Here is a 27,976-nt window from a genome sequence, read left to right as displayed (position 1 = left end):
TGTTATAGCAACAGGTATACATAGCAAGAGGTAACTTGTTTTTCTACTATTTGTAGTTTGCTGTGATATTTATAGTTGTTCCTTTCTATAAGCAGGAAATGTAGCTGTTTTATTTTGGAGCTATTATTTCATCCCAAATGGTTAGAGACTCAAGTCATTTCCTTTTTGGGAAATTCAACCTAATTTGGGAAGTCAGTAGAGAATGGTGACTATGATCTTGGACTTCAGAGTTAAACAGGTGACCTCTGAATCTTACCAGGTAAGTTACTTTGGGCAAATATCTTAAATTCTCTCCTTTATTTTCCAAATTTACCTAGAATCTGTATTGTTTTCTTTTTATCTTCTTATACCTTTTCCAACTAAGCACATTTTTGGCAATGGAAACACATATTACTGCTTCATGCTTGTAAATGACATTCAATTTAGATCTTCTTGAAAATATGACAAAATATTTATATAAATTTAGCATGCCTTTACTTATTAAAATCACTATTCAGTGATTATTTTATTCATATTTTTCCAGGAAACTTTCTTTTCCTATAGCAGTTATAAGTAATAAGAATCTAAAGCAGTATCAGGGCGCCTGGGTGGCTCAGTCGTTTAAGTATTTGACTTCAGCTCAGGTCATGATCTTGTGGTTCCTGGGTTCCAGCCCCATGTTGGGCTCTGGGCTGACAGCTCAGAGCCTGGAGCCTGCTTTGGATTCTGCGTCTCCTCCTCTCTCTGCCCCTTTCCCCGCTCATCTCTGTCTCTCTCAGGCTCAAAAATAAATTAACATTTAAAAAAAATTAAGGATCTACAACAGTATCCTAACAAAGAAGTCATATTAAAAGCTTATAAAGATTAAATACAACAGCCTGCACATTATAATTTTTAAAAAATAAATACACTAGTTAAAACTTATTTATTTGTATTTTGCAAATGAATCACTAGCAGCTCAATTTTGCCTTTGACATTTTAATATACAAATAACAGTGGAAGGCAGAAATGTTAGATTCAGATTTTCCTCGCTCCTTTGCTATAAAACAACAACTACTACAACCACAACTGAAGCCAGAAGGTCATCTGCAGTTTAGTTCAATAAGGAGAAAGTCAAATTAGCTCTGGCTTAACATTGTGCTCACCAGACTGAAGTCCACGTATTGGGTGACACGCTGTATGTAGGATGCTCATTGCCACTGGAAAAGTAGTGCTTTCCTTCTAAACTCCCAACACATTCATCTTCCAAGCAGTAGGTATTTGAAAATATTACTTTTAAATTGAAACAGTGATTGACTTATGATGCTTAATCTGGGTTTTGATAGATGGGTAGTGTTTGTCATTTGTACCAGAACAGAACGCAAAAGGTATATGAATTTTAAAGAAAAATGCTATTTCAAAGAAACTTAATGCAAACATTTTTAAGCTTGCAATCTGAATGGCGTGGCAATTAAATTGTGTTTTATGTGCTTGGAGGGTAGAAGGAAACCTTGCAAGTCTATACAAGTCCTTATGTTCAAAATATCCACCACCACCACCCCTCCCCTCCCCCGCTTTTTTTAGGGATTTCTTAATGTCTGGTTTGGGATACAAAATTATATCAGTCTTCAGTCCTACTTAAGTAGGTAGACTATAAGATGTGAATGTATTCACAAGGCATTACATGAAAGACTAACAACTTAGTGCTGCACTCCTTGAGATATAGCATGTGCTCAGAACCCTAACAAACTAGAGGTACTAAAACAATAAAAAATGAAAAAGATAAAGAATTTTGCATTTTTAATTTTTCTGAAAAAATCAATCAAAGTAGATATCACAGGAGGATAGGCAAAACTTGACTGAAAGTCCTTATACTAATCCCACACTCTCATTTTTATGTTTAATTTCATATTGGAAGTAAAGGAGGCCATTCAAGGATTAAGATCTGCAAAGGTTTTACTCTGACCCTGTGGACATCCATCAAAATCAGTCAAGCAGCGACTGCTAAGTGGTAATTGTAGGAACCCTCCATTGTCTATAAAGGACAATCTGTTGCGGCACTTGGGTGGCTCAGCCGGTTAAGCATCTCACTCTTGATTTCTGCTCAGGTAATGATTGCACGGTTTGTGGGATCGAGCCCTGCATAGAGACTTGGGCTGACAGCACAGAGCCTGCTTGGAATTCTCTCTCTCTCTCTCTCTCCCTCCCTCTCCCCCCCTCCCCACCCCCCCCCCCCCCCGCAGGCTCATGCTCTCTCTCTCAAAATAAATAAAAATAGACTTAAAAACAAAAGGACAATCTTTTAGCACATTTTAGAAATACCTTTAAGCCTATGGAGTGCCTGGGTGGCTCAGTCAGTTGAGTGCCAGACTCTTAATTTCGGCCTAGGTCATGATCTCAGTGTCTGATCAAGCCCCACATTGGACTCTTCCCTGACAGCACATAGTGGTGCCTGCTTGGGATTCTCTCTCTCTCTCTCTCTCTCTCTCTCTCTTTCTCTCTTTCTCTCTCTGTCTCTCCCTCTTTCAAAATAAATAAATAAACATTTTAAAGAGTTAAGTCTGGTCTAAATACTTTTGTCTCTCCAATAATTCCTTATCATTCACTCTTTATTTACATCAGACCTAAATTCTTGTATTTATAAATCCTGCCCTGCATGCCTTTCCAACCTCCATAGCTTTGTGCATGCAGATCCCTGTTCCATATGCTTTCTTCCATTAAGCCCAGGTTAAATGTCATTGACTCTGTGAAGACTTCATTGCCTCACCTCTCTCTACAGATATAATTTGCATGTGCTTATCTTATTTCCTTTGCCATGATACATTCCAATCATTCTTCAACTCCTCAATCACTTTAACTATTCAAATGATTCTTCAGGGAGTAGGCGGGGTGGGGGCTAGGCTAAAAGTGGCACACATAGTTATCTGAAAATAAAACAGTCTTCTTCTCATTGTTTTGATTTATTTTTAGTCTCAACTTTGATTATAAATTTTATAAATAATCAAAAGTAAATGTGTATAGGGGCACCTGGGTGGCTCAGTTGGTAAAGTGTCCAACTTCAGCTCAGATCATGATCTCACAGTTCATGAGTTCGAGCCCAACATTGGCCTCTGTGCTGACAGCCCGGAGTCTGGAGCCTGCTTCTGATTCTGTCTCCCTCTCTGTGCCCCTCCCCCTCTTGTGCTCTGTCTCTCAAAAATAAATAAACATTTATTTTTTTTTTAATTTTTTTTCAACGTTTTTTATTTATTTTTGGGACAGAGAGAGCCAGAGCATGAACTGGGGAGGGGCAGAGAGAGAGGGAGACACAGAATCGGAAATAGGCTCCAGGCTCCGAGCCATCAGCCCAGAGCCTGATGCGGGGCTAGAACTCACGGACCACAAGATCGTGACCTGGCTGAAGTCGGATGCTTAACCGACTGAGCCACCCAGGCACCCCGTCAAAAATAAATAAACATTTAAAAAAAATTGTTTTTAAAGACTTTAAGAAGTAAATGTGTTTATTTAGGAAAGAGAGACAAATTTATAAATGGAGGAAGAGTGTTTGTCTTCAAAATGATACCATGCTTTAGCAATTTATTATTTTCCAAAGGGTTTGCATGTGCATTTGAACATTTGATATTTATAACAATCTCTGATTTTCTGAAAGAAAATATTGTTTTCATTTTACTAACTAGCTGAGTCTTACAAATGTTGTGTGATTATCTCTAGAGCATGTACCTAAGTGCAAAATGCTCTTAATCTACACGTTTTTTCTCTTAATATTTGATAAAAGTATCAAATTTGATTGAATAGACACCTGTGATTGGTTGGAAAATTCCAACATATTTCATTCCTACATATTTCATACAAAATGCTTCACCTAAATGTGATTCAACTCTTGGGCAGTGAATATTCTTTCTTAAGAGTTCAACTTGAATTATAAACTTAAATAACAAGGTATTGATGACAATAGAAATATTTATGATTTACATGTACCATGTACTTAGCATATACCGGTGTGAACTAAGAACTTCATACGTATTAATACATAACCCTCCAATAAAATATCATACAGTAGGGGCTAATACCATCCCCCTTTTGCAGAGCCAGAATATGTGGACAGAGGATAACTTGCTCAGGGTCCCTTAGTAGGAAATGGCAGATTCAGAGTTCAAACCAATCTAGCAGTAAATGGTAAAGTCAAGGTTCAATCTCAGGGAGTCTGGCTGCAAAATGACAGTAATCCTATAATGCTTGCATTGCGGCAGCTAGAATTAACCTCACAATATTCAACAGCAAGATTATGTTGTATTGAACTCAATAAATGACATCTCCACTATGTTTATGGACTGTAATAAGGTCTTGCTATTACAGTATAATGAAGCATTTTCTATCTTGACATTGGTTGAATATACTCAGATCAGCAGGCAGTCAGATCAATAACGTCAGTCTTTGATTTTCCTAAGATGTTAATGATACAAAACTTAAGAAGAACTTTCAGAAACAGGTGCCTAAATCCATAGGAATCTCTGAATAATAGAATCTAGGAATCTCTGAATAGACTCATTCATGTATGCTCAGTATTTCAGAAAATAGCACAAAATAAACTCTACTTTTTCTTATAAATTATCTCCCATTTTTCTAAACTTTGCTATATACACATACAAGTATATACACATATGTATGTACATATACATATATATAATATTTTTTGTAGCCCAAGAAGCCCCCAAGAATCATGCCAGCTTTCATGCATAGCCCCTCCAGTTAAGGGAGACTGCATTTTCTGATGTTGATGACTTCTTCACTTCAAATAATAATGATCTCACGAAAGGAGAACAACTCTGTTTTTCCTAGATGAGATAGCTAATTTCAAATTATCTTTCTTCAAATAAAATGCAAACATTTGTCCATGTAATCTAATGAGCCAATTGCTAATATTGTCTTAGATCATGTCAAAGACCAATTACATACACTGTATTTTTTTTACTTATTTGAATGGTCTCTTAATGGACAATTAATGAATGGAGGTTAAACTATAAATCTAAACAGGAAACTTAGTACAGTTAATCAAACCAGCTTTGATTATAGTTAAGATGATGGTACAGTTTTTCTTTGTTTAAGTCATATTAGGATTATTCCTACCTTTCCACTTATTTAATAATAGTTTTCTGAAACAAAAATGAAACAGAAAACATTGTCATATTAAAGCTATATACCTATTTTAGGGGCACCTGAGTGGCTCAGTCGGTTAAGAGTCCGACTTCGGCTCAGGTCATGAACTAGTGGTTCATCAGTTCGAACCCCAAGTGGGGCTCTCTGATGACAGTTCAGAGCCTGGAGTCTGCTTTGGATCCTGTGTCTCCCTCTCTCTCTGTTCCTCCCTCGCTCGTGCTTTCTCTCTCTCTCTCTCTCAAAAATAAATAAATAAATAAATAAATAAATAGCTACATACCCGTTTTATTTTTTTTTTAATTTTTTTTAACATTTATTTATTTTTGAGACAGAGAGAGACAGAGCATGAATGGGGGGAGGGCCAGAGAGAGAGGGAGACACAGAATCTGAAGCAGGCTCCAAGCTCTGAGCTGTCAGCACAGAGCCTGATGCGGGGCTCGAACTCATGGACCGTGAGATCGTGACCTGAGTGAAGTCGGACACTCAACCGACTGAGCCACCCAGGCGCCCCTACATACCCGTTTTAAAATTCATTTTAGTTTCAGGAATGTCCTTTGAAAAGTTAGAAAATGAATGTATTAAAACTTAGTAAATTTAGTACTTATTTGTTGTCTCTCTTTGATTTTTTTTTAAGATTTATTCTTTTATCTTTCAACTACAGATAAAGACCCCGGATCCAAGAAAAATTTTAATGATTTTAAGCTAAACAATATTTTCTCCTATTCCTTTGCTTCAATAAGAGTGAAAGTTATGTCTGTATGAGTAAACCATTTGATAGAGATCAGAGAGTCAACAATCAAGGGTCACATTTCTTCGGCCAGATCATAGAATAAAACACAAACCTTAATCAATCCAAAATCCATGTACAATCATTTCAAAATTGAATTAACACAATATTGTGAACACGTTTACATGATGTCAGTAGAACTCTTACAATCTAAGCTCCTAGAAATCTTGTCACAAGGTCAAGATATTTTGGAAAATTACAGGAAATTATTTTTTCAACGTCTGACAAAATACAGCACAAGTACAAATAGTATGAGTTTGGAAACCATCTTAGCATGAATTTAAGAACTACTTTAGAATATGTGGTTGGGCTACTACCACTGCCTGTAATGAAAATGCTGAAATATAACCTATACCTAAGCATTTTCCAGCTGTTCTTTTATAGTCATTTTAATGCTCTCAGCAGCATGTGCTTGAAACACTTAGGTTTTGCATAGACAGCATGGTGTCAGTCTATGCTCCTTGATAACATAGTAAATAATAAAGTTGCTCCCGTGGTTCTCAGTTCCATGCTAGAGAAATAGCGGTGCCTTTCTTCTGTAACTTTTTGAAATATACAGCCACTAACACAGGATAATTATTTATTTTTTATTTTTACTCTTGATATAAAATGAGCTTTTTACATATGTAATTTCCTCCTATGTTTGTGCAAAGGCAGGTGTCATTCTGTGTGCCGTAGAGTCATGCGTAATGAGGTGCAGCAAAGGGAAAGCAGGAGCACCGGTACAATTCCAAAATAACTAATTAAAAATAAACAGCCAATATATTTATAGCTATTGCAACCATTAATTACATGGTTGCATCAATTAACAATGTAATAACAAACAACTACCTTTATTTTTTTTTTAATGTTTATGTATTTTTGAGACAGAGAGAGACAGCGCATGAACGGGGGAGGGGCAGAGAGAGAAGGAGACACAGAATCGGAAGCAGGCTCCATGCTCTGAGCCATCAGCCCAGAGCCCGACGCGGGGCTCGAACTCACGGACTGCGAGATCGTTACCTGAGTTGAAGTCGGACACTTAACCGACTGAGCCACCCAGGCGCCCCGATAAACAACTACCTTTAAACTAACATATCATGTTGAAGGGCATATGGGAAAATAAGTAATTTGGTATTTTTTTTTAATGTTTATTCATTTTTGAGAGACAGAGAGAGAGAGAAACAGAATGTGAACAGAAGGGCAGAGAGAGAGGGAGACACAGAATCCAAAGCAGGCTCCAGCTCAAGGCTGTCAGCACAGAGCCCGACCTCGGGCTCAAACTCAGGAACTGTGAGATCATGACCTGAGCCAAAGTTGGACGCTTAACTGACTGAGCCGCCCAGGCGCCTCTGGTATTTTCATATAGGGAAAAAAAAAAATCACATCTAACTAAAATAGATTTATTTATTTATTTATTTATTTATTTATTTATTTGGGCTCTATGCCCAGTGTGGAACCCAATGCAGGGCTTGAGCTCACAGCCCTGAGAGTAAGTCCTGAGGTGAGATTTGGTCAGTTCAGCATCCAACTCTTCTTGGTTTCGGCTCAGGTCATGATCTGGCAATTTCATGGGTTCAAGCCCCAGGTTGTGCTATGCTCTGACAGGGCCGAGACTGCTTGGGATTCTCTGTCTCCTCTCTCTGACCTTCCACTAGTCATGCTGCCTCTGTTTCTCTCAAAAATAAACTTAAAAAGGAAAAAAAAAAAAGGAAGAAAGACCTAAGCTGAACTGAGATCAAGAGTCAGATGCTTAATGGACTGAGCCACTCAGGTGCCCCTAAAATGTTCATTTTTCTATTATTTTGCCATGATGTCTGATACCTATAAAATAGTACCAAATTGATGGGGTTTTTTTTCGTGAATAGTACTTAGATCACAAAATTTTGATTTGCTTCTCCTTTTCTAATTATAATTTGATTATTTTTATGCAACAAAATTTTGTCAAATGGCATTCGAAATTACTTTGATATTGCTATTATAGATGTACAATAATTTATTAAAAAGTTGGAATCACTGTTAAATCTTTTCTGCTACGTGAAGATATGTTAAGTATTCACTCCATTTTTTGCATCCCATTTAACCTCACTAATGATAATCTTAAAAAATACGTTCTAGGGGCACCTGGGTGGCTCAGTGGGTTAAACGTCCAACTTCGTCTCAGGTCATGATCTCGCGGTTTGTGAGTTCAGCCCCACGTCGAGCTCTGTGCTGACAGCTTGTTTAGAGCCTGGAGCCTGTTCTGGACTCTGTCTCCCTTTCTCTCTGTCCCTGTCCCACTCACACTCTGTCTCTCTCAAAAATAAATACAAACATTTAAAAAAAAATGTTCCAAATACATGTTCTAAGTGATAGTTTAAAAGTAACTCTCCAAAAAAATGTGGAAAACTTCAATATTTGCAAGATTTTAATTTTATGTCATAGTTTTTTCCACCAGTATCAGCTGTATTTAGTGCTAAATAAGAAATGTAGAGCTTTACTTTGAAACGTAAATAGTATTACCGGAACTTTTCATTTAAATACAATGAGGAAAATAGAAATTTTCTCCCCACGATCAATTTCAGTGTCAAATTTGTCGGAGGAGGTCATCGAAAGGACGTGACCACCAGTTGAACCAAGAGCTGGACCTGGGCATCAAAAGTTCCTTATTTCCTCCCCTGTCCTTGGAATGTACACTCTATTCCCTATTCCCACACTAGGAGCCAAGTGAAAGATGCAGCCTGGGAGAGTAATGTGCTGTTGAGACCCTCTGGACTGTGTACGTGACCGAACCCACTTAAGGCCTCTATATGAGCATTTTTTTTTCCTTTTTTTTTAAACTTTATTGAAGAGTAATTGGGGAAAATTGACAAATATAATCGCATATATTTTAAGTGCACAACACTTAAGATTTGATATACATACATATTGTGGGATGATTAGCAAGATCAAGATAATAAACATATCCATCCACATAGTTAACTTTTCTCTGCTTTTGTTCTTGGGGTAATGCTTAAGATCCAGTCTCAGCAGCTTCTTTTTTTTTTAATTTATTTTTTTTTATGTTTATTTATTTTTGAGAGAGAGAGAGAGCAGGAGAGGGGCAGAGAGAGAGAGGGAGACACAGAATTTGAAGCAGGCTCCAGGCTCTGACCTGTCAGCACAGAGCCCTACGCGGGGCTCAAACAAACCAGGAGATCATGACCAGAGCTCAAGTCCTAAGGTACCAGACTGCACCACCCAAACGCCCTAGTCTCAGCAACTCCTAAGTGAACAATACCATGCTATTAACTATAGGTATCATGGGGACCTTTGATGCTCAGAACTCATTCTTACAACTGAAAAGTTTGTATCCTTTGACTTGCATCTCCCCATTTCCTGGCCCCCAGCTGCTGGCAACCACTATTCTACTTTCTGCTTCTGTGAACTCAGCTTTTCAGGTTCTGGCAGACAGGTGCAGAAATCGACCTGTCTTGGGGCACCTAAGACAAGCCTTGTACCTTTCAAATTATTTTCAAAGGCCTCTTTTTTGTTTTCAATTTTAAGGGCATAGACACTGCTTCCATCAATTGGGTTCAGGATGTCTTCCAAGATGTAAATTTGCAAAACATTTTCAGAAAATAGGAAAGCACAACAGTGTAAAAACACTCAATAGATACTGATTGTAATTCTTGGTTTTGGTCTCATATATGTTGTCATTACTGTTTTTACATAGTTTAAGATATGAAATATCTACAAACAGTAGTTGTTATCTTTTCTTTCTTAGGTAATTTTAATCTATGTTATAGATTATACAACTTTCATTGGTATTTTAGATTCCCCCAAACTGAATGCATAAGACGATAAGATTACAAGCAAGAAAAAAAAGAAAAGTTTATGCGAGAAATTGTAACTTAAATTTCATTTGGGATACTAAAAAATCTTATGTTTTAATTTATGAAAGCAAAACATCAGACTACCTAGTATATCTCAGAACATTTGTATCTTTCAAAAGGTGTTTTCCAAAAATGATTGTTCTTAACATTGTATTTTTATTATAAAATCAGGTTAAGAAGTTTACTTTCAGTAGATGCTCTTCCAGAGAAAATAAATCTCTATATATTTCCCTCTTATATAATGTTACCTACAGTGAATGAATCAATCGTTTGAGTCTTAACAGTAGTTTAAAATGTTTCCTTAGGATACTCATTTTTAGAAAGCTTGAGTTTAGACAAAAACAGGCAGGGAAAGTCCTTTTCCTCTCTTTGAAAGCCGGCTGTGGGGTGGCTAATTTCTGTGACAATTTATGGCAAAAATCCAGCAGCCTACTGTTGACATTTTCATAGTAATTATAGATCAGGAGTTGGCTGCTTGGAAAAGCAAAAATGTGTCATATATGACATGGCAAACCCTTGTTAATATTCTTTTTCTTCTTTTTTTTTAAACTATAGTTCACAATTGGTGGTAAAAATCAACATCATTCTTGTAAGATAAACGAGAGCTTAAATACAGAAATCAGACATTTAAGAAAGACGGCATAGAAACTGGGAATGAGTAGAGGATCCATAAGTGACACACTCAATGAAACGTCTAGGAAAAAATAAGATAAGATGTTGTGATATCAACTAATAGTATTAACATGGGTTTTTAGCTCTATATTAACTGTTACCTCCTATATTTGATCTGAAGAGAACCAGTGATATCTTCGTTCACCCATCCATGTATTTCATTAGTTTTATGAGTATTCCTTCTACACTCCTGGATTGCAAGGCAAAGACCTCTAAAGATGCATGGGTCTTTCCATTGTTACCACTGCCTCTCAAAAAGTGCTGCAGCAGTTTAAGGAAGAGAAATATTGCCTCTGACTGTGGAAATCACAGAAGATATTAGGATAAAGGGGAATATAAAATGTGCCATGAAAAATGAGAAATACTAGGAAACAGAAAAAAAAAATCAGACTTCCATTCCAGAGGGACAGTTTATGAGAAAGCCACACAAAAAACAGAAGGTGTAGCAGGAAGATAGATGATAACTCAATTCAACCAGAGTGAAAAGTGCATGAAAGAGAAAATAAGGATGAGAAAGTTCAGAGACAGGACATGAGGGCTTTTGGATTTGAGAACAGAAAAAAAAAAATTTTTTTTTTTTTTTTTGGATTTTATTTGGTACTGACATTTAAATAGAAAGCTCCTGGCAAGATGTGTCTATCACCAGGAAGCTCCCAGTGCCTACCAAAGACCTCCCACTGTGATACTACCTTGATGAATTTAACACCATCCAGGCTCTGGCCTTCAGCCCTGACGCCTCAGAAACCTGGTTCTGTCAGCAGAAAACACATGTCAGCATGACTGGTACATTCTCTCCCTGAGGCTGAGCTACATTAAAATCAGAAGTTTGCGAGGTGAGCATGGAATCAAAGACAGGGGAATATTTTTGTCATCTACATGTTACAGAACATTAGAAAAACATTTAAAGTGACCGTTGTCTCTCTCTCCTGAGCGCGGCCAAAGCTTGCCTGGGTGAATTATTTCTCCCTTTCTGATTTTAGACTCCTGATGAACAGTCTTCCCCCAGGTATATTTTATGATATTCAAACAGATTACGATAACTCTAACAGACTTAGGACTCACATCATCTCTAAGATGACTTTACAAACATATGAACTGACCCGTTATTGTGGATTCCACAATTTATCCCATGGGGCATAATTCTGTTCACAAACTTTTTCAGGGTAATTTACATTTGCAGTTATATGCAGTCCTATTCTATAATAAATGAAAGGATGAATGGGCGTTTTTGAACATAGAAGCAAAAAGATCAGAGCTAATTTGAGTAAATTCATTTATCAATGAAGCTTTAGATGCCATAGGCAAGGAAGAGCCTGAACACATGAAAGTCCTATATAAGACTAGCTTATGTGAGAGGTAATGATTTGAGCCAAGGAAGAGTGAATTTGAGTGAATTTCTGGATTTGAAAAGTACTACAGAGACCTTAACAGGACTCATGATTTGACTAAATTTGTCTGCCAAATTTGGAATATCTGGATGGCTCAGCCGATTAAGTATCTGACTCTTGGTTTTGGCTCAGGTCATGATCTCAAAGTTCATGAGTTGAGCCCCAGGTCGGGATCTGCCCTGCAGCACAGAGCCTACTTAGGATTCTCTTTCTTTCTCTCTCTGCCCCTCCCTCCTTCCCTCTCCCTCTTTCTTTCTCTCAAAATAAACAAATAAACTTAAAAAATATATTAAACTTCGATGCCAAACTAAATACACATATATAGATTTATTCTAATTATTGCCTTATTATAAATAACCCGCTATGCCAAGTTTTGTTGAAAAAAAAAATCTATTTGTTAAACAGTGTGAGATGGAATTTATGATGCTATTTTTTTTTTTGCCTTTTTTGCTTATTCTTTTATTTTCCTTTCTTCTACTTTAGCCTTTGAATTCCAAAACAAAAACAAACTTTTGTTAAAAATAATCTAAATCTCCTTCACTAGCTGGTCAATTTTGTATACAAAGTTATTTCAGTTAAAAATTATAATATATTGGGGCACCTGGGTGGCTCAGGCGGTTAAGCATCTGACTCTTGATCTCCGCTCAAGTCATGATTTCACTGTCTGTAAGATCGAGCCCCGAGTCAGGCTCTGCACTGACAGCCTGAGCTTCCTTGGGATTCTTTATCTCCCTGTTTCCCTGCCCCTCCTCAGCCCATGCTCTCTCTCTCTCTCTCTCAAAATAAAGAAGTAAACTTAAAAAAATCAAAATACAGCAAAATATTAAAGCTTGGGAAATACGCTACATCAAATTTCTGTAATACACATAATTCTATTATCATGTTTTTTATACAGCTCATTTTGGTTTCTATGTGATTTAGCCAATATCTTTTTCAGTAAGAAACTTCATGGGGGTGCCTGGTGGCTCATTCAGGTAAGCCTCTTACTCTTAGTTTAGGCTCAGGTCATGATGTCAAGGTTCATGGGTTCAAGTCACACATCAGCTCTCCACTGACCACATGGAGCCTGCTTGGGATTCTTTCCCTCTCTGCCTCTCCCCTGCTGATACACGCATTTTCCCTCTCTCAAAACAAATGAATTAATTAAAAAACAAAGAAAGAAACTCAGTAATGAACATACACATTATGTCCACTTAAAATATCAGTCAATATGTTTTCAAATATTGGATAGTTTTATATAATACCAATATTGCTGTATCACTGTAAAAATTAAATTGTGGGATTCTTATCATACCATCTAGGAGAAATTTATTTAAATTTATAGTTTCATTCAAGTTTTAAAAAGTTAAGCTCACAAAACACAATAAAAGGAGGGCTTTTGTTCAATTAATAATGCAAATCAGAAACATCATAATCTAGTCTAAGGACAAAAAATAAAAAAAAAAAAAAAACCTCTGTAGGTGGAAGAATTAAGAATAAACATGTTTTAATTACACCTAAGACTATCCAATCCTAAAACTACCTACCACTAACAAGGACGGTTCACAAAGAACTTATTTTTGGAGTCTAAGATGGCAGGCTATGGAGTAAGGAAATTTGAAAGCCATTCAAGGACACATAGGCAGATCAATCAGAAGTCAGCAAATTGTGGGGCACCTGGGTGACTCAGTGGGTTAAGTGTACGGATTTGGATCAGGTCACGATCTCACAGTTCCTGAATTCAAGCTGCACATTGTGCTCACTGCTGTTAGCGCAGAGCCCGCTTCAGATCCTCTGTCCCTTTCTCTCTCCAGCCCCCCTCCCCCGACCCATGCGCACACATGCACTCTCTCTCCCTCTCCCTGTCTCTCAAAAATAAAATAAACATTAAAGGGTGGGGGGGGAGTCAGCAAATTGCTTTTAACTCAGAAATGACTGTGTGTGAACAGCCAAATAACTGTCCCAGATTCCCAAGGACGTTACCTTTGCCTTCGATGATGTTTGATGTTGTACCCTTACTCTTATGTTGGTGCCAAGGGTACCAAGAGTAATATCAGAGGTACTTTTGTCACCTTTGTGACTGGTGGCAAGCTTCTTTTAGTGCTCTCCCAAATCCACACATCGGAGCAAACAGCGTGCGTAAAGGGACACTCATTCTAAGAATAAACACAAGACTCTGGGCGGCAAAAGCCAGGTGGCTTTCTGCTATTCAGAGCAAACAGAGCAATTCTGAAATTAGATTTCCAGATCTCATTCACTGATATAAATGCTGTGGTTTTCAATGATATTCAAAACTTGATGCATGGCATACATTCAAAATTAAATTCTTTTTCAAGTACGTCTTATTCCCTAAAGATGTTGTGGGGTGTTTTCCCCTATACTTACTACTAATTTGCTACTTGAATTAAACATGTCATTTTCCACTGGCAATGTTCCCACGTTTAAAAGACAAAAAAAAAAAAAAAAAAAAATTAGGAAAATACGTAGAATTTAAAAAACACATAAAACTTTCGATTCTGAAACAAAGAATTTCAAATGACAGTAACATCAGTCAGCAAAGTTGACATGTTTAATCAACAAGAAATTCTGGGAATAATATACTAAAATGTGTTGATGTATGTAAAAACATTATTTTGCCTAAGGTTACTTTGAAACTTCACAGCTTCCAAACTAGCACTTCTTCAGTTATCAGTGTGAAAATATGCCTTGATTCACGTAGTTTCAGTAGGTGCAATAGTTATTTAAAACCATAAAATATATAACACTTAGCTCCAAGAAATTACATTCATGTCTAAGAAAATTTTCTTAGGTAATCCTAGGCCAATGCTTGTTGATACAATGTTCTAGAAAAGTTTTGCCTCAAGGAATGTTCCTTTTAGATGAATCTGGCTGCCTCCCGGACATTTGCGGAGAATATCAGATGTTGTCAAGGGCACCTTAGACAATCTTAGTGGAAGACTAGGAGGTTGCCTATAATTTCATACTATACTGTATGCCATGAAAGGCCTATAAATATTCTCCTGATATTCTAAAACTGGTTCTTCAGCAGATGCTAATACCATGTGCCAAAGCAATTAGCAAGCTCATATTTCAGAGTATCCTGCCTAGAGTACCCTATGTAAATATTTTGAAAGTCACAAAGTGGCCTGATGATAGAAAAGTAAAAGAGCGCTGTGAGGTAGAGACTATCAAATTACTATATTTAGGAGCTATAGCTAGTAAGCATTTTACCATATTCAGGAAGATAAGGCCCTGTAATGTTTTATATATTTGGAGACCCACTTAAATTAAGTTCTTGCATTTTTAGTCCCTCTCCTTCTTTCAATCCTGCTAAATAATGGGCCTTTCCTTATGCTAAGAATAAAAAAACCTACAGAAATATCTAGAACACTGAACATGTTCCAAAACTGACCAGATACATTTATTTTAATTTTTTATCAGAGAATATTTCACATAAATATTAATTATAATATAAATTGGCCATTTATTTCACATAAATATTTAGTATAAAATTTAGCATCAAATAAGTTCACTATTACCTAACTTTAATCGGTACAAAACAGGGAAATCACTGAATTTTATTCACTCACTCCATATTTTCTTCAGTCTGGCATCTAATTAATTTCACTCTTGTACTACAAAACTCTAAAAACAAAAGAGGCCACTTTCAGTGAAATAGTTCATACTTAATAAATTTAACGAATTCTAAATCGAAAAGTCTCTAGATTATATGTAAACAACAAAATTATTTTAAACATTAGACACACAATAATCTATCTTATATATGATGCAATTTCATTTCTTTTTAAGCCAACAGAATTGCAACAATCTTTGATATTCAACATGGAGCACATAGAAAAATAAGTGATCTACTATGGACAGAAATTGGTAGGCTGCCTCAGCACCCATTCAATACTGATTACACTTGATTGTATATGATAATAATTTGTGAATTCTTGGTATTCAATTGTAAGAAATAATACCTTTTCCTTTTCTACTTTTATCTACTTTGAAAATAAATCCACAACTGTAATGGGTGGAATTTAGGCTCAATGATGCTTAACAGTTTCCAAAGATGTTTTAGTTATAAGCCAAACAATACCTATTGTAAGAACAATTAGTATTCCTTTTAACAGCCACTTCTGACTACCTAAGATATTCAGAATTTCGTTGTGATATCAAAAAAAAATCACTAATAAAAATGCAATACTATGCAATTGTCATATTTAGTATGTCTATTGGAATAAACCTTATTCTTTGAACAATACTGTGCTATGCAACCACTGGCTTTCCATTCACTAATGTAATTTACTCTAAAATTAATGAGGGACAAGCTACTGGAAGTCAAGATACAATTATCAAATTATAATGAAATCACTGTCATTTTGTGTAAGTGACCTTCCCTCAATAATCGTAATAAAAATTCCAAATCTTTATCAATTTATTTATCTAACAGAAATGGAAATAAAGACAATTATTGTGACCATTTAAAACAACCAAATATAACATTTTAAAAGACAGAGAAACAATTGGGAGTTGTCTGAAATGACTTATTTAAAGTGGCCAAGAGTTAATAAATAAGAATAACAAACAAACATGATCTTTAGAGCTAAAGAAAGTAGACTCAAATTCCTTGGGCAGATTAATTAAATTTGTTGATATTAAGTGATCCCATTTATAAAAGTAAATTAATAATGTCTACTTTTAAAGTTATTAAAAGATTATACCAAAAAATAACTCAATTGGAAAATGGGCAGTTCCTAAAAAAAATTTAAATAGAATTATGATTTGATCCAGCAATCCCAATTCAGAGATATCAAAAAAAAAAACTGAAAGTAGGGCCTTGAAAAGATATTTACACGCTCATGCTCATAGCAGCCTTTTTCACAATAGACAAGATGGAGAAGCGATCCGAGTGTCCATCAACAGACGAATGGATAAACAAATGTGATCTGTACGCACAATGGAATATTATCCAGCTATAAAAAGGAAGGAAAACCTGCCATTTGCAACAACATGGATGAACCTTGAGGCCTTTATGCTAAGTGAAATAAACCAGTCACAAAAAGAAAAACACTATATGATTCCACTTATATGAGCTCTCTAAAGTAGTCAAATTAACAGAAACAGAAAATAAAATGGTGGTTGACAGATGCTGGGAGAGGGAGAATGAGGAGTTGTTTAATAGGTAGAGTTTCAGTTTTCCAAGATGAAAACATTCTGAAGATTGGGTATACAAAGGGTGGATATACTTAACACTACTGAAATGTGTACTTAAAAAAGGATATAGTAAATGTTATGTAAGCCTTTTTACTACAATGAAAAATAAACTGCTTCTTAAAGATTATACTAATGGGATTATGTATTTAAAATTCCTGATGCAGATGGGGCACCTGGGTGGCGCAGTCGGTTAAGCATCCCACTTCAGCCAGGTCACGATCTCGCGGTCTGTGAGTTCGAGCCCCGCGTCGGGCTCTGGGCTGACGGCTCAGAGCCTGGAGCCTGTTTCCGATTCTGTGTCTCCCTCTCTCTCTGCCCCTCCCCCGTTCATGCTCTGTCTCTCTCTGTCCCAAAAATAAATAAACGTTGAAAAAAATAAAATTCCTGGACTATAACAGATACCCGAAAATAGTATTATACCCCAGGATGCATTACAGGACTGCATGTGAGGACAAGGTTGTGGAGCCAAAATGCCAGTACTAGACAGAACCCGACTGATACTATTGCCTGTATAACTTTGGGCCTCAGTTTCCTCACCTACACACTGAGATAATAATTGTGCTTTCCTTATAGGAAGGATTGTTACTAATGAATATCTAAAAACTTACAATACTACTGGCATCAGATAAACTCTATGAAAATGCTTATTGTTGTGTTATTATCAATATCTAGACAAGGAATAATCTGTCATTACTTAATATATATTTAAATAAGTTTATTTGTTTGTTCTTGAAAGAACAAATAGGCGGCACTAGCAGGAGAAGCAGAGAGAGAAGGCGAGAGAATCCCAAGCAGACTCAGCACAGAGCCCAGTGCAGAGCCCGATCTCAAGAACTGTGAGATCATGACCTGTGCCAAAATCAAGAACCAGAAGCTTAACCAACTAAGCCACCCAGGCACCCCATACTATATATTTATTATAATTTATTTTATTTTAAATATTTGCCTCATTTGATATTTTGAATTAGTACATTTTTACCATTATACCCCCTCTATTTATGAGTAGAATTTTAAGAGTAGCTTATTCATATGAGGTATAAAAATTTATTCACTTAAATAATTTAAAAGCCATTGGCTTAGAGTAATACCTATTCATTAAATTACAATATTCTAGGGCACCTGGGTGACTCAGTCAGCTAAACATCCAAATCTTGATATCTGCTCAGATCATGATCTTGTTTGTGGTTGGTGAGTTGAGCCCCACAGTGGGCTCTATGCCCACAAGTTCATAGCCTGCTTGGGCTTCTCTCTCTCCCCCGCTTCCCAGCCATCTTTTTTCTCATTTACATTATTTTTGGCATTTCAGTTGAGATACACGCAAACACACACACATACACACACACACACACACACACACACACACACACACAGATAGATATAGAGATGTAATCATTACATTAAGTTTTTTTTTTAATTTCAACATAATTAGCACAAATGGTTAGTTTTCAAAAATAAAATAAGGAAAATAGAGGATACCCATTATAAAAAAATAATCTGGCCAAGTTTAAATGTAGTTTATTTTCCCTCGTATGTTCAGAAAACATAAAAATATGGTATTATTGAGAAAATACCAAAACCATCATCTGAAAAAAGGCACATTATCATACAGTTAATTCCTAAATTAATATAAAGAGCCTAAAAGAAGTGTATGGGGCAAAGAAAGACTGACCTATTTGCTACTTGCTATGTGACCGTGTGTAGAAATATATACATATATACTAAATTTAAGTTCCTTTTCTAATTTATGTCATTAATAAACCAAACTATCAAATAATAAACCTAACAAAATAATAAAAATCACATATTGCTGTAATGGCAAGAGACTTAATACTTTCTCTTGCATGTTTAACTAGTATAACTTTAAAAATGAGTATTTTTTCCAAGGAAGCAACCATGAAAACATAATATTGAATTTTATTTAATTATCCCTATTTTACAATAAGAACAATAATGCTGATTAAAAGTACACAAAGCACATAAACTACATATAAAAAGGAGTCTACCTCACTCAAATTGTAAAGATTTTTTTTATTTCCGATTACTTTTAAAACTATATACATGAAAGAAAAATAAGTACCAAAGTTTTCAATTTGCAAGTATGAAGAAGTATTCAAAGCTCTCCTTTTTTTTTAATGGGTATTTATTTTTGAGAGAGAGAGAGAGAGAGAGAGAGAGAGAGACAGGTGCATGAGAGAGTGCAGGGGAGAGGCAGAGAGAAAGGGAGACAAAGAATCTGAAGCAGGCTCCAGGCTCTGAGCTGTCAGCAAAGAGCCAGGTGCAGGGCTCCAAGACACAAACAGCGGGATCATGACCTGAGTTGAAGTCCCACACTTAACCGACTGAGCCACCCAGGTGCCCCAAAGACCTCTTAATAATAATAATAATAATAATAATAATAATAAATAAATAAACTTAACAAAAGAGTGTGATGCCCTATCTCTACTTATGATCTAGGCAAGGAGCTCAGCCCTCTCTGATGTCAAGAAACAAACTCTCTTTCTGGCAAATCTTACTTGGTACAGTTTCTATCTCCTAACTCTCCCAGAAATGCTAATGCTGAGATTATTTTCTTTGCTTCCAGGACTAGGAGTTGCATGAATTCGGCAATGGCATCATTTCTACTATTATTCCAGGGAAAGGTACGTCGCATCAACCATACTTGTCTTTTCTTTTTTTCTGCATCAGAGTAAATACAACCTTGTAGAGAGAGTATTCTATCTTCCAACTAAGAGGAGTGACAAATTCTAATTCCTTCCCACCAATTACATTACCTACCTGGACCTATGACCAAAGATCCATAACTTAAAAAGAAAAAAAGATAAAGGTTTCACAGAAGACAATGCTAAATGATTTCACTATGAAGTAGGACTTGCCATCAGATGAAGGCTCTCCTTAAAAACATATGTGGATGCTCTTCTTTGGTCTGACCTCCAACATTTCCTCCTAGACATTGGCAGACTACTACTCTCTCAAGGGCCTATATCCAGAACCTTAAATGCTAGATGCTCCAGTTCTATCTTGAACAGAGGATAGAGGGATAATCTGAAATTAGGGAGGGAACAAGACAGAAGGCAAGGCAAACAATTAATGGTAAATGACAAAAATTCCTTTCCATGGGCACAGGGAATAATTTCAAGAGATATTTAGATGGATGAAACAGATATTTAGATGGATGAAGCCAATGTTTTCCTTCCAGTATCCAGCTGTGCCTTCTTTCTTTTATTGTTAATCCTTTCCCATTAGATATGACATTCCCCTGCCTCCCTTTTGGCCAGGTATAGCCATGTCACTGAGTTCAGGTCAGTGAGATACACACAGAAGTAATGTGGAACAACTGCCAGGTAACTTACAGGGTAATTGCATGTCCTGGACTTTGTCTTAAACCCTTCCTGCTGGATAGGAAATGATAACTGATGATAGAGAACACTGAAAGAATAAGCCTGAAAGTTCAGGCCTGGAAAACTCATTTCGTCAAGCCCATCTCAACCTTTACGTGGTCGTGAAATAAAATTCTATCTTAATTCAGGCATGTTGTTTCAGGGCCTCCATTTAGCAAGAACTTCACCTATTTTTAACCAAGGCATTGGCAATTGTAACTGAGGCAGAAGTTAATGAAATAAATCTAGACTATCTGTGAAATATCTGGATCCAGCCACACACACACAGCCATTAATGAAGCACAGTAGTTGAAAAAGAGGGAGCTATTGGTGTTTAATATGACATAGTAGGCAGATAAAAATATTTAAAGACTTTAGAGCAAAAATTTATGTGGTCAAGGAGAAACTATCAGAAAAGAACTGGATGAATTGGCAGAGGGAGTGCCAAGAGCCATATAATTACCATCTACTGTTACCACTCTAAAATTGAACTTGACAGTTTGGCACAGAATTCCCATTTTAGTGCACTTTGAAACTTATGGACTAAACCAGTTTTGTACTTGAAGCCTTATATTTTATATAAAATTCAATTTTCATTCATATTACAAAACTGGGCTAACAGTGGTCAGAAATGGAAATGGTCAATAAAAAACAACGCCGTTCTAAAAGCCTTTGCTTAAGGACTGTTCAGATGGCATTGCACACTTAATATAATGTTCCTTTATTTATTTAATATTTTTCTAACGCTAAGTCGGAGTCTGTCACAGGGATCATGCTAGGTGAACTGCTGGATTTTTGAGGGGGAAGAGACTACAATCTTTAACTGTAGAGAGTTCAGAGCCTAATAGGGAGCAGAATCTGTAAACTAAGAAAGGAAGAAAGAGTAGAAAAAAAAAAAAGAAAGGATTTTCGTAAATGGGGAAAATGTATGTAAATACGCTAGGATTTCATAGGAGTTGAATGGTGTGTATAGAAAATTCACAGATCGGACTTTAGAAAATAAATACATAAAATATAATAAAATAATTCTAGCCCAGATCATGAAAACTGAAGTTGCATAAGAACATGAAATGTTAGTCTGAGTCAGAATCATGAGATCTAAAAGCGGTCTTATCATAGTCTTGTTGTAAGAGTAGGAAAATAGATGCTTCATAGCAGTACATGATGTTCTTTTTGTATGTTAGGTAAAAAGTTTAAGCATATAATCCCAAACAAGCTGCTGACTTCCCATGAGAACCAGAAAGGCACACGGTGACCACACATATAACAGCAAAGGAGATCGTGTTTGTAAATTGTGAGAGGTGGAAAAACTTCACTAGGGGAAAAAACAAACAAAAAAACCCCTAAAACATGTCTTAACAACATTTTAGAGGGAGTGCCTATTTTCTAATTAGCATGTAAAAATATCTATAATGCAATATATAATCACTTCGGTTTTATGATTATTTCATCTATTACTTATTTGAAGGAATACACACTTAAAGCATATGTGTAATACGTATATATTTACGCATACACCTGTATATACATGCATACAAATGTGTAACGCATACACACACACACACACACACACACACACACAGTAGTTTATTTCTCATTTCACTTGGTTCTACTTTCCTAATTCTTCACTAGAAACTATGAGAGCTGGAGAGTTAAAGTGTTGTGTACTTCCCTATAATTTCCCATGGCAAAACAACTAAATTTTGCCTGATAAGGTGATACGGTTGTACCTGACAGTCCTTTTTCAGAAATCAGTAAATCAGTGGGTATTTTTGGCCCTGCCTTCCTCCTGTGACATCTGACTTGACAAAACCAATCTTGAATCCTGACTGGTGAGTATGGTAGTGATGGTGGTGGGGGTGGGTGGGTAGGTTAAGAAATAGGGTGTGGAGGCTGTACTAGGATAGGGGAAAGATAGAGGGAAAGATTAGGACCTGCGGTCCCTGGGTGGGAAAAAACACATAGTTTAGAACAATGCTGGGAGTGTCTGACCACAGCAAACCCCCTCAGGCATAGTGTTCCTTTTAAGAATGTAACAGACACCACTCATTCCCCATCAGTCTCCCTTCAGGAATTGGACAAAAGACCTGACTAAAAATAAGTAGTAGACCATAAAACTTATGATCCCCAAGGAATGATCTGTGGCCTTAGACCACCCCTCATAAATGGAATCAAGCCAATCAGGAATGGACAACCCAGTGCCCAGAGTCATCAAGTCAATAAGGGTGGGACCTGAGAAGGAACGAAGGGGTAGTGCTGACCAGAACCTTATAAAACAAAGACCCTGGCCTCTAGTGGTGGGTATTCACTTTCCAATGCCCCTTCTCTGTAAAAGAGAGCTTTCATACTATTCTTCCTTTCTGATCTTACACTTTAATACACTTTTGTCTGCTGCTCATTTTGTGTCCACCTCTTCATTCTTCATTCTTCAAAGCGGCGAGACAACCAGCCCCGGCTTTTGAGGTAAAGAATTCTTCCAACAGTACCACAACCATTGCCTGACTAGGACCCAGATGACATGGGTAGGGGTCAGGATGCTGCATGGAGCTAGCCCTTTGCTGCCCTAGTAGCCCCATAATAATCTTCAAAAACTGCCTATTGCTTCTCTTACAGTCAATTGCCTCTCTAATGACTAAATCCTCTAATGATTTAAACAATATGAGTAATAGTCAAATATAAAAATATTGCATGCTATAGTCTTTACCAAGTCTGCTCTGCAAATATGTGCACTATATATACACCACATACAATTTCACAGATTTGTAAACAGGGTGTGGCCCACAGTCATCAAAAGATCAAAAGAAAAAAAAAAGATCAAAAGAAAGCCAGCAAAACACTTGTGAGAATGCAACAAATTAACTGTGAAGAATTCCCAAGGACAGCCTATGTGCCGCACTGTGAGAAAATATAGGTAATGTTTACCATAGTTAAAAATATCGTTTCATAGTGAAAAACACCAAAAATGTCCTTTTTTTAAAGTCAGAATTAGGTGTTCATTATTGAAAAGTATTCCTGAACAAAGAGAGCAGCAGTTTAATTTGTTCGATTTCTCCAATTATTAATAATTGTTTTTGTTACATATTGTTAAGCCACACGGCAAAGTTTTCCTTCCGACTATTAACATTCCCCAGAAGTATTCATTTCACAATGTATATGAAGATGAAATCATATACACCTTAAATATACACAACTTAAATATGCACACCTTAAATATACACAACTTTTGTCAATTATATGTCAATTAAGAAAATTAATTTCAGGAAAAGGTACCACGAAGGAGAAGCCGTCAGTGCTAAAGGTATGCTGGCTTCTCAGGAAATACGAGAGTGTATCACAAATCTAAAGAAAGCACTGACAGTATTCTTTAAAGGTTCTCATTGTTTCAATTGTAAGGCCTTTTAAAGCAACGAAATACTTTGGAGCAGGTCTAGAAACCAATTGTTCATTTACCAACTAACAGCAGTAAAAGTTGATAGACTCTCAGGGGGCTTTACTCCGCTACAGCCACTAAGTGGCAGGAAATATCCCTCCCCATCAGCCATTATCTCTCAAATAATCTGTACATTCTACTAAAATGAAACCTCAACTCAGATGAGAAAAGAAAGAGAAAGAAGTTAAGAAAGGTTACCAACCTACTCAACACATCCAAATCAAGCATTTTGAAAGTCAACTTATAATTTGAGTGCCTCTGAGACATGTAAACCTATATTTTACATGTTCACACTTTACATGTCCTTTAACTTACGGTTGAATTTCTAAAGTCAAATTGTAAGACTTTATTATTGCTTTCAACATATCTGAAGGGTATTAAAAACTACTTAAGCGATAAGGGTACCCTGAAGTTGACTGTGGATTTTGCAATAAGAATGGCAACCGTTTCTTAAAACAATGTTCAGTGTGACCCCTAGGTTTTTATTTGTTTTCTTAAGGTAATGAGGTTGTGGTGATGATTTTAAGACTCTCTTTTCGAGCCGATTAGGTTCACAGAAAAATTGAGAGGAGAGTCCCGAGACTTCCCATATACCTCATGCTACCACAAAAGCATAACCCTCATTATCAACATCCCCCACCAGAGTGCTACATTTGTTACAATAGATGAATGGACACTGACACATCGTAGTCACCCAAAAGTCCATACTTTACCTTAGTTTACTCTTGGAGCTGTACTTTCTATGGGTTCAGACAAATGTATAATGATATGTATTCATCATTATACAAATACACAGAGTATTTTCACTGCCCTAGAAATCTGTGCTCCACCTATTCAACTTTCCTCCTACCCACTATCCCCCACTCCCAGGCATTTTTATCAAAAAAGAACTCTAACCTAGAAGTATTTGAATTTCAACGTATGGGTACAAATCTGATTTCATTGTGTGAATTCTTTGTAATTAGTGTGGCCATCATTGCTTCTTATGCTACATTTTTATTATATTGCTTCCAACATAGAGTATCTTTTCTGTCATTCTTAATTACAATATGTACTTTGGTGAAACAGTATTTAAGAATGATTATTTTATTATATCATTCATTATCAACTAATTCATTGGTTTCCAAATTTCATACTCATTTATTATGTGATTAAAGGTATAATTTAATTGACTTATACAACATAAATATTTGAATATGCAGTATATGGACCATTTGATTCATGAGCTGATGATTCTGTTTTCTTATAATGATCCTGACTTTCAATTTTCCTAACAGGCATGTAAATATTATATATGCAAGAATGGAGTGAGGGAATTCCTTACACCTGTTCTTGGTAAACTAGTATTTCCACAATTCTCCCACTGGGGAATCCTGTGTTCTTGATTTTACCACTACTCTCCAGAACTAAAAAAAATAGCAAATGCCTTGTAACCAGTGTATCTTCTAAATATATCCTGTTGTTGAAAGTTTCTGTTGTTTGCTTTATTTTCAAATCACATAATTATTCCCTAAACATTACATGCTGGTTCTATCTACTATACTTATTTTCAAACTAGTTGACTTTTCTACACCTTTAAAAAGTTAAACTTTAATTTTCCCTAAAATATAGAAGTTAGAATATCCACAGGAATTTTTACTCTAACAACCAAATACATTAATGATTTTCAAAAGGACAAAAGTTCTCTGTCTATATAATGACATTCTGTACACTTTAAAGGGCAACAAAACTTTATTCAAAGAGCACTGCTAGTAGAAAGTAGTCAAAATTATTTGAAGTTTCTTCTATGTTAAGCTTGCCTTTGGTTTATTATTTCTCTGTGATTTATATTGAGGAAATTGAGAAAAATGAATCATCAATGGAAGTGCTTCCGATGTTCATCTATTCTCACATAATACTTCCTATCAGTGTTCCTTATTCTTAACGCTTAATTATATATATAACATGTAGTTGTATCTATTACATATAATCTATGAAAAGTACATTTATCTTAAAAATCATTCAATTAAAATATAATGATGGATTATATTGTCAAATACTATTCAAAGTAGTTTTCAAATATAATTGAAAAGAACAGTTAGTTCAGGGGCGCCTGGGTGGTTCAGTCCATTAAGTGTCCGACTTCAGCTCAGTCATGATCTCATGGTTCATGGGTTCAAGCCCCAGGTCGGGGTCTGTGCTGACAGCTTAGTCAGAGCCTGGAGACTGCTTCTGATTCTGTGTGTCTCTCTCTCTGCCACTCCCCCACTCGTGCTCTCTCTCTCTCTCTCTCTCAAAAATAAATAAACATTACATTTTTTAAAAAAGTTCAACTTCCATTTAGGAATTATTTGTAAAATAATGTTGACTGTATAAATTAACAAGAAGGTTAATTCTAGTATTACTTATGCTTAGGCATTCCAAAGCTTTTTTTGTAAATAAAATTCACTATATTTTTATGAAAGAAAAGCACTAAACAAGTACAAAAAAAGTACTTCGGTTAAATTGGATGATTTCCTTGTTTCTTTGCCTTCGTATAACCTAAGTGGCAAATCAACTACTTAAGACATCAATGCTGATGCAGAACATTTAAAGGCAGATTCATGCAGTACATGGGCTTCCAGATGAAAATGGATGAAAAAATAAACAATTCCTTAAAAGATACAGAAAAAAAAAAGTAAGTGAGCTCATGATTCCCAAAAAAGGCAAAAAAAAAAAAAATCTGTAGATCAGCAGTGAGGTGGATTGTCTAAGGATTCTATATTATGCATTCTGAGTTGCATTCTATATTCTATATAGTATTGAAGTAAGGATTCTATATTATGCATTCTGAGTCACACCATGGGCATACATTTTATCATGTTAATAATAAGCAACAGGTGGTTAAGGGGGAAAAAAAGATAGCACTTATTTTCTCTATGCCCTCCTGAAGTTATCTTTACAAAAAGATAATGATCTTACTGAAATGGTAATGCTAAAACTTGCTGTATTTTAAACAGACAATTATTATATTTTCATGTATTGCGTGTATTTCAAAACAGGTATTTGCTAAAAATATTTCCATAAGTATTTTACTTAACTTTAACATACACTTTTGATGGATTTTTTTCCCCAGAGACCAAGTAAGAATAACTGAAAATACTACAGCAATAAAATGCTTTACTCTTTGTCTGTAGAAGCTGGCTAAATGATTCCTGGAATATTTAATTATTTCAGGCAACTCAGCTTGCTTCCATAGTTTAAACCAAACACATTTACAAACTGTCCAAGTACAACTGGTGGCTCTAAATAATTCAATAAAGTAATTTGAATAAAGTCAGAGAATACTAAGTTTGAAAATATATTAAAGTTTTAAAACATATTTTAGAAAAGGAAGCCTAAAATTTATTTTAAAAGATTTTCAAGCACCCATGAAGAAATAAAATGTCATTATGCGAAGCACTGTTCAAACACTGAAAAATCTTCAATATTTTTTTTTTCCAAACGAGAATATGATAAGCAGAAATTCTTCCCCAGGTTTAGAAATACCTCATTTGCTCTCTTGCTTTTTTGATTGTATTCAATATTAGCACAAACTTAAATAAAACAAATGTGTAAGGGATTTCACTTAGAAATAAAATGATGTTTAAGCTTTGTTCATAAAGAATATAAGACAAAACCCTTCATTAAGTATTATCATTCTCATTACCATTTTTCATCCCAGCACCCATGCCTAGTATCAATGAGCTACATCTAATTTTGAAGTAAAAATGAGCGTTTCTTCGGGAATCCCTCTGCCAGAATCAGCTACGTGTTTTGGCTTTTCAGTTAACACAGGTTGGGGGGGGGGGGTCAGGAGAAGGGGTTAGGGGAGCCAAGATGAAAACTAATCTGTGCTTCCATTTATTTTCCCAAATCGTGACCGGGCGACAGCGGATGAAAGAAGTTAACTCATCTCCACGTAGGGCAGTGCAGATGGACTCCACGAGAAATTCTCTGAAATGTCACAGTAAAGGTTGGCGATGTGTCTGTGAATCACTCTCGCTTCCTTTCGGGCCTTCCGGGTTTTAAAGGGTGGGCTGGGGGCGGCGAACGACTGCCACTGCCCGGGCAGCGACCTCACTGGGACATCCAAGTTGAATGCGTGGAGGTGAACCGCGCTCCTGATGCCCGCGGCTCTCTCACTCGGCTCCATTCAGATCAGATGGGGGGGGGGG

The 27,976-nt window shown here is 36.2% G+C and overlaps 1 protein-coding gene and 1 long non-coding RNA gene across 5 annotated transcripts in view; one reads left to right on the top strand and one right to left on the bottom strand.

The window, feature by feature from the left end:
- SPOCK3 (SPARC (osteonectin), cwcv and kazal like domains proteoglycan 3) overlaps positions 1 to 27,976 on the bottom strand; it is a 488,708-nt gene that overhangs the window by 458,995 nt on the left and 1,737 nt on the right. The window lies entirely within an intron of this gene.
- LOC123384885 lies at positions 3 to 27,976 on the top strand. The gene is made up of 4 exons (XR_006596600.1): positions 3 to 259; positions 19,576 to 19,633; positions 22,109 to 22,203; positions 27,693 to 27,976. It is a non-coding gene; the product is annotated as an uncharacterized LOC123384885 (long non-coding RNA).

This window comes from Felis catus, chromosome B1, assembly GCF_018350175.1.
Source record: "Felis catus isolate Fca126 chromosome B1, F.catus_Fca126_mat1.0, whole genome shotgun sequence".
Taxonomy (NCBI): domain Eukaryota; kingdom Metazoa; phylum Chordata; class Mammalia; order Carnivora; family Felidae; genus Felis; species Felis catus.
Note: the sequence above shows the minus strand (reverse complement) of the source record. Positions and strands in the feature narration are given on the sequence as shown.